Consider the following 7,589-nt stretch of genomic DNA (forward strand, 5'->3'; position numbering starts at 1 on the left):
ACGCCTGGGAATATATGGTTTGTTGTGGTGATAACACACATTTTGTAGGTTACATAAATTGGAGCAATCCTGCTGACAGAGGAAAAATAGTGGTGTGTGATGGTTTCCTCTGGTTGCTAGGAAATAGAGTTAGTGCTCGGATCCTTGCATGCCTCGGCGCACACTCGTGACAGATGATGGATGCGGCACATGTGCGGAGCCCAGCCTGTTAGCGAGCCCTGAACAGGGGGAACGCAGCCACACAGTGACAGCTAGATCCATTTAACAGAAATATATGCATTTTTCATTAAGAGAATTACATTTGTTTGCCTAAGGCATTTAGGAAAATGTAAGCAAAGAATAAAGTTAGATGTAAAGGGACAGGTGGTCCATGCAGGCAAACCCACAGCAGCCACACAGGCGCACAAGATGGTCTGTGCTAGGGATTTAACACCTGTCCAAAGCCCCAGTATGAATGAGCTGTGATTGTTGTTTTTAATGCTGTTGTTTTTTCTTTTACAGCGCTGCAAAGGACCACATCCCCAAGGGGTCAAAGCCAGCCTCTGTCCCAGGTACAGGTGTCAGGGACAGACCCTTCCTTCTCCTTTTGACCCTGGGACACATATTCTGCAGCACCACAAAGCTGGAGCTGCATCCTGCTGCCAGGACTGCTTGTTAAGGCAACTGCAAGAGGTGACATTGGTCTGCGTTCTGCTTTTCTGGGCATAGCACAGCGCTTGGTCAAAGCTCACAGAAAGCGGCCAGGCAGCAGCAAACAAGAGTATTTTTGCATCTATATAAAGCAGACAGACATACACAATTCTGTCCCTTCCAGCTGTATAGACAGGTTGCCCGCCCCAAAAATTGTAAGCAAGTGTTTAGGCTGAAGTTAGCAGCCCCAAGCAGTTAGGGTTTGTGTCAGAAGGAAGCAGGTCGGTGCTGTTGGCTCAGCCCATCCAACCCCCATCCCTGGACACAGGCAGCTCCAGAGCAACCCCTCTCGTGCCACAGGGAACAGCCAAAGGGGACAGAGCATGGCAAGGGCTCCTCCAGCCCTCATCAGCCCCAGAGCCCACCTTGACGGGATGAGCTGAATCCAGCAACTCACAGCTCCTCCCTAAGCCTTTGGAAGGCCTGCTAATGGTTTTTTTAAGCAGAAATCAATGTGTTTCCCTCAAAAACACAATGCATCTGTGTAAGAACGTGCACCGATCCCACAACCCCAAATTCCTGAGCAAAGCAAGGTCTCCTCCTTCACCACAGAGAGGAGGAAAGGGCTGGGCTGCAGCCCTGTGCTGGGATGGAAGCACATCTCAGCCATAGGGGAAGGGGAACGTGTCCATAGCAGCATGGCTGAGGCAAGCACTTGCTTTCAGCTGAAGCGAGGCACATCATTTCCCCAGGATGCACTATTAAAGAAGAAACTTCTTGCCAATGTTATGCTTTATAATGCAATAATTTTCATAACAGCCCAACATGGTTCATCAGCATGTGATCTGGCATGTGACCAGCTTTCCTTTAAACCATCCAAGCAGGCTGCGAAAGGTGAGGGAGGAAACAGATATGGATCTGTTTCAGCTTTCAACAAACCCCTGCACACTGCCTTGCACGTTTTGGTCCTCATGGACCCACACCTGCAGCACGCTGCTCTGAAGCCACAGCCCTGCTTTGGGCCAAAATGATGCAATTTCATCTCACCTCTGCCTGCAGGGTGGCAGGGAGGGGGCAAGATGGGGACCTCAGACTGACAGCATTTTGTTGGTAATAACAAGAAACTTGTCCTCAGATGCAGCTCTCCTAGCAACCATTTACAGCAAGGCTAGTCCCACAAATGCCCAGCATCACCCCAAAATCAGGTTAGCTACCTTAAGTGATCATTTGAGGAGGAGAACTGCTCCAAAGCCAGCATCCCAGCACACAACCCCAGTCTGTACACGGAAAATAACCAATTGGGTGCCACAATGCAGAGCCCACGCTGTAAGTGAAATCAGCCATCTGCTGTGGTCCTTTTCTACATACCCACACCACTTCTTCATCTGCACTGGACAGTGTTTTGGGAGTCAGAAGAGGGAAGCAGGCAAGCTGTGAGATCCCCTACAACAAGGTACAAGCCCCTAAGGGAAAAACAGCAGGAGCACAGCAAGGGGAGGCTGGAGCAAAGTCACAGCAAAGCCCCATCCTGCTCCCTTCTCTGTGGCCATATGAGAGCTGGAATGTTTCAGACAGCACAGTTTGGCACGCAGTCCTGTAAAGGCTTGAGCAACTGGGAGACAACATTCCCCCAGGGAATGGGGAGCTTAAGCTGTTGCAGCACGGCAAGCGTGCAAACGCGGTATCTTGAGGGAATAAGGAAGATAAGTTATGTCATTTCATCACTGTTGTTGGAACGGAGACAAAAAAAACAAAAGAAAACAAAACAGAGCACCCCCTGGGATCCATAAAGAGGAAACTAAAAATGTGATAAATTGGTTGGATCGTTATTTTCTGAAGATGACATATTACAGCCCATGTTATATATCTGGATTCCCATCGTCACTGAGGATAGAAAGTTTGGCATGAAGCAAAGAGAAAAATGAAAATTCTGCCATACCACAAACTAATAAATACTGCTAAGGAGCCACCTACTAAAAACACCAGGCAGCAATTCCAGTCCTGCAGGACGAGGGAGGAGAACTGATTTTCTTTGCTAACTGTGGGCAAAGGGTTAAGCAAAGGTGCAATTTCTTGTGTTAACTTAACCCTATGGAGAGGCAAAGAGAACCAAAAGATCGGAATATAACTGCAAAGTGGGTAAAGATGCTCATAAATCCAAGGGAAATAACATGTGCCAACGGATGCTCAGGGGACTGCCCCCATTGCTGTCAGTGTTTGTAGCTGAGCAGGAGGAGCAGCCAGGTGCCACGCTGCTGCCTGGCACTGTGTGGTCTGTGCTGGGCTGTACCCGCAGAAAAGGCTCCCAGAGGAGTGTGGGTATAAAGCAGAGGAATGAACAGACAAGGAGTATTAAAAATAAATTCAGAGAAACCAGAAAGCAGGGATTCTCATGCAGTTTTAAAGGCTTAACAACATAACAGGAGCAGCAGCTCACAGAGATGGAAAACCCTGTGCTTTTAGAGTTGCTTGGCACCAGGCACGAAATCTTCACTTCCATGTATATGGGAGGAACCTATACATTAACACATCGTGACAAGATCCAGCCACCCTGCTGGCTTCCCAGCAAGTAGGGGTCACTCAGCCAGCCTGCCTTTGGCGCTGGGGGATTCTTCCTCATTTTCTCCCTGACTCTGCTAAGTCATCTCGTAACAAAAGCCTTTCGCGGTGTAACTGCTGTTCTTTTAACTCCTGAAGCTCCAAAATGGAGAAGGTTGTGAATTTGTGGTGGGTTTTGGTCCCTAAGGCTTCAAATGTATTTCCTGCTCCATTTCCTCCCTGCTGTAGGGGAAGCCAGCTGGGTGGATGGAGCAGGGAGGATGCATGGGTGCAGTTGGCAAGGCCCTGCCCCAAGACAGGTGGCGTAGCTCTCATGCGGCCGAGGGCTTCTCAGAGATGCTGCTGGTCTGAGACCCCTGGGGACAACCAGGGGGACACGAGGGCATCCCTCCACACCAACCCTGTAGTCAGACACTGCTTGGTTTTGTGAGCACTTGTGTATGGATGAACACGTGGGCCTGAGGGAGCGCACTCAGCTGCTTGGCCAAATGGGAGGGAATAAACCCATACAAGCACCTTTTTATCCCCGTTTTGGCATTTCTAACACCTTTCTTTGCTGTTTCAGAAACACTTGTTTCAAAAGGAACACTTGTGATTGCTGAAGAGAGAAGGCTGAGTGCTGTGGGGGCGATGGAGATAGCTCAACATGAGAGATGGGGATGCAGAGGACGCATCCTGAGCACACAGTCAGCCCCATGCAGCCAACACGTACCGTGCACAGCTTTCACTCCACACTCTAAGGAAAATCACCCCAGCAGAACAAGTTACCAAATGCCTCACAACTGCACCTTTGTCTCAAGACAATCACTATAAAATGTAGGATAACCCCTGCAGGGAAGGCTTCCAGAGCAGTTTGGTGGAAAGGAGCAAGAGGAAAGAAAACAGTGAAGAAAAGGAGATGACAAACTCTGCCCGTAGCTCCTGCTGTCAGCTCTCTCCTCCCGTGCATTCGAGCCAGCCCTCCCTGCTTCACCCCTTAACTCTGGGCTTTAGCAAGGTCTGTACGTGCACCAGGCCTCTAGGGTAAAATTTAATCCAGAAAGCCTAACATTGAAAGAGATCCAACCCAAGTTGTGTCCTTGCACTGAATTTAATACCTGGATGAAGCCCTGTGGAGCATCAAGAAAAAAAAAAATAGCACAGCATGCATAAAGTTATCTAAGAGAAGCCATTCGCCTTATCCCTTCATTTCATAGCAAAAAACACAGACACCATTCACTCTGCAGAGCCTCTCAGATGAAGTAAATACCGCGACATCCGCCCTCCATTGGAAAAACACGGGGCTGCCATTTCGCAGGGCTCCGTTTCCAGCACCACGGCCCCATCCTGTCCTGGAGGTAATTGCTTTTGGTAATTACACCTATAAAATAAAGACTCGCTCCTTACGTAATTAAAAAGGGTCCAATTGATAGATATCTATTTCTGCCCGATGATATCATCGTGTTTATGTAGGAAAACTTCCAGAGGGTTCCAAAAAAAGAAAAAGCAAAAACCGATAGCCCACCCCCTAAATTATTCCCAGGCTTCTCCAGTCTGAACGTATTTATTTGCAATAATGATTGCGGCTTTATGCGAGCAGATGGGCAGTCCCTGAGAGGATGATTTGTTTCCCCTCTTTTCTTACTTCATGATGTATTTTATGATTTCAGCAGGTCAGTGGCTGCCATGTGTTTCTTTCTAATCTGCGAGTGCTTTGCGTTTGCCTCATTCTTGGCAGCCGTCGTATTTACCAAAGAGATCAGACACGGACAGATGATGGCAGAGATCCAGGCTCCTCGAGAGTTCAGCGCTTGGATGTTGGCAGCAAATAAAGATATATGGATTGCTGTTGTTGGTTCGAACTTACAGGGGCTTTTTCCCTCGTTATATTTCAGTTTATACGAGCACATATATGTGTGCACAGAGAGATGTGTGTGCACGTGCACACGTCTTTGAATTCTCATTGTAATACCCTGGACCAGATAGAATACAGATGAGCTGTTACACAAAGAACAATAGATGTCAACTAGATTACACCCTCCCCTCTTTTCTTCCCCTCTTTTCCTTTCCTCCTTTTTTCTTTTTTGTTCTTTATAGGCCTGGTTTGTTATAAATCCTCCATGCCCATTAACCTCTGAACCACGCTGATGATATCTCTTCCGAGCTAAATTGCCTGTATTTCCAGACATTTGTTTGTTCACTTAGAGGGCTATTGGCAGTGGGAGGGGGAGAACAGCCCGTGGCTGAATAGGGCTCATGGATTATAGATGAAAATTCTTTCTCTCCTTGTAAAATGATGCTCTGAGACCTCTACTAAAGGGACAGCTCCAGTTTATATGCACACAGGTGGAGGCCAACAGTAGAAAGTTAATCACAGCAACACCAAAAATACCCCGCTGCGGTGCAGTGGGAGTACTGGGTCCCTCCCCACAGCCACGTGCTGCCCAGCAGTGCCCATCATGAGGTCACAGCTGTCACTGCAGCCAGACCATCCCTGCTCAGCCCTCATCTGCACTGTGCCACCTTGCACCAAAGCCCTCCACCTCCTGCCACCCAGATTTGGTTGGTTGGTTTGGTTCTTAAGAGCAAACTCAAATGTACAAGAGCACAGGCAGCAGAAGCATCCTTAGAAGTAAGTTCTATTTCCCTCCCTGTAGCTCAGCACAGCTGCCTGCTAGGCACAGACAAGCATGGCTTCAAACTGCAGCTCCATCCTTAGAGGGCACTGCTCATTCGGCCACCAGGCTGCCAAAGATAAACTCCACAGTCGCCAGCAGCTCCCAGACTGCTTCTGCAGGACCCACTCTGCAGCCTTTCAGCAATTACAGACCCAGTGCTTCCAGGGGGCTCTGCAACTCACAGAAAGCACACTGAATGGCAATTCCAGTATCTTGACTTTAAAATAAAACTGTGGAAGCAGCAAGCGCGCTGGCATTTCCAATGCAGACCTCCTGCCTTCATTGCTGTTAAATATATTTCAACTTACACTTCCAAAATACCATTTCACTTCCATACATCGCTGCACCCATTTCAGCACAGCTCCCATCTGATCTTTTTGGAGTTGATTCCTCAGGCTTCCCCCCACTCGCCCTGTGTCCCCGGGCTGCTGCAGATGGTGGCAGTGGGGTGGCTTCCTGGTGTTCTAGGGCTGGCTGCATGCTGCTGCATCCTCCAGGGGGGTCCCAGTATGGATGCCCATACCCAGCACTGCAAACCAGTGCAGTGATAAGGAGCATGGGCTACAAGCATCAGCATGGTATACAATTGCATACCTGCCTCTCTGCTCAGCTTCAGCAACAGCATGCACATGCAGCCAACTGCTAGCCCATAATTAAATAATTTAGGTGAGGGTTTTGCAGAGCAGAGGCTAGGAAGCTGTAATAACCCATGGTTTCTCAGATCATTCATGTTTTTCCTGCTCCCAGTAACAACTCCCAATTTCCATGGCAACACTTGCATGCTTCAGTACGCGTTACTTTTTGCTCATGCAGAGCACTGCTCCTATGAAGCAGGATGGCCGAGCTCCCCAAACACCACCAGAGTGCCCCCCGTGCACCCCATCCCCATCCCCCTGCCTCACTGTGCTCCCACACATCCCCCTCCACAACTGGAGCCGCAGCACAAGGACATGCACTACTGTCTGCTCTCCAGCCAAGAGCTCATTTTAAACTTGGCTGTGGTTTCTATTTTAATCCCACACACACATTTTTGGAAACACTTACTAAACCATTAACACATTTATATGAAAGGAAAGATGGTGATTAGCATTCCCCCCCCCCCACCCCCCATCATTTCTTTTTGTGTCAATTTTTTGGCTCACGAGCAGCAGCGGAACGTGGTTACAGCCATGCACACAGTGCTGGTGGGTGTGAATTCCTTCACAGCATCAACTTGATTTACCTCTGCCTTGCCTCTCCTCCAGTCCCACACACTCCTTTTCACCACCACTCCCATACGAAGAAGAGCATTGCCCAGAGCACGCTGAACTCAACATGAGAACTTCATTTGGGTTCAGCAGGGGGAATTTTTTATTATTTTATCTGAAACAGGCTTGTGTTAATGGCTCATTAGGACAGACAGCTAATCTGGCCCTCATGCATCTTTTTTTTCTTTTAACACCTATTGGGATGTTTTCATAAGCGAGAATCCTTTCCAAGGTAAAGAAGCAGCAATTAGTGCATTTATTTATCTTACTGTAATTCACACCACGGCACTAGCAGTCTCCTCTCTGGCCAAGGTGCAGAATAAATAAACAAAGTCCACTTGAGATGTCTTAAACTTCTCCCATATGGTGGGATTGGAGAAAAATCAAGGCTGTTGTGGGTGGAGAACCCCGACCACTGAGATGGTGTGTGCAGAGATGCCGCCAACTGGGGCTGGAAATTAGTGCAGAGGAGAGGGCAGGAGAGCAATGCTGATGA

Source organism: Gallus gallus, chromosome 12 (assembly GCF_016699485.2).
Source record: "Gallus gallus isolate bGalGal1 chromosome 12, bGalGal1.mat.broiler.GRCg7b, whole genome shotgun sequence".
Lineage (NCBI taxonomy): Eukaryota > Metazoa > Chordata > Aves > Galliformes > Phasianidae > Gallus > Gallus gallus.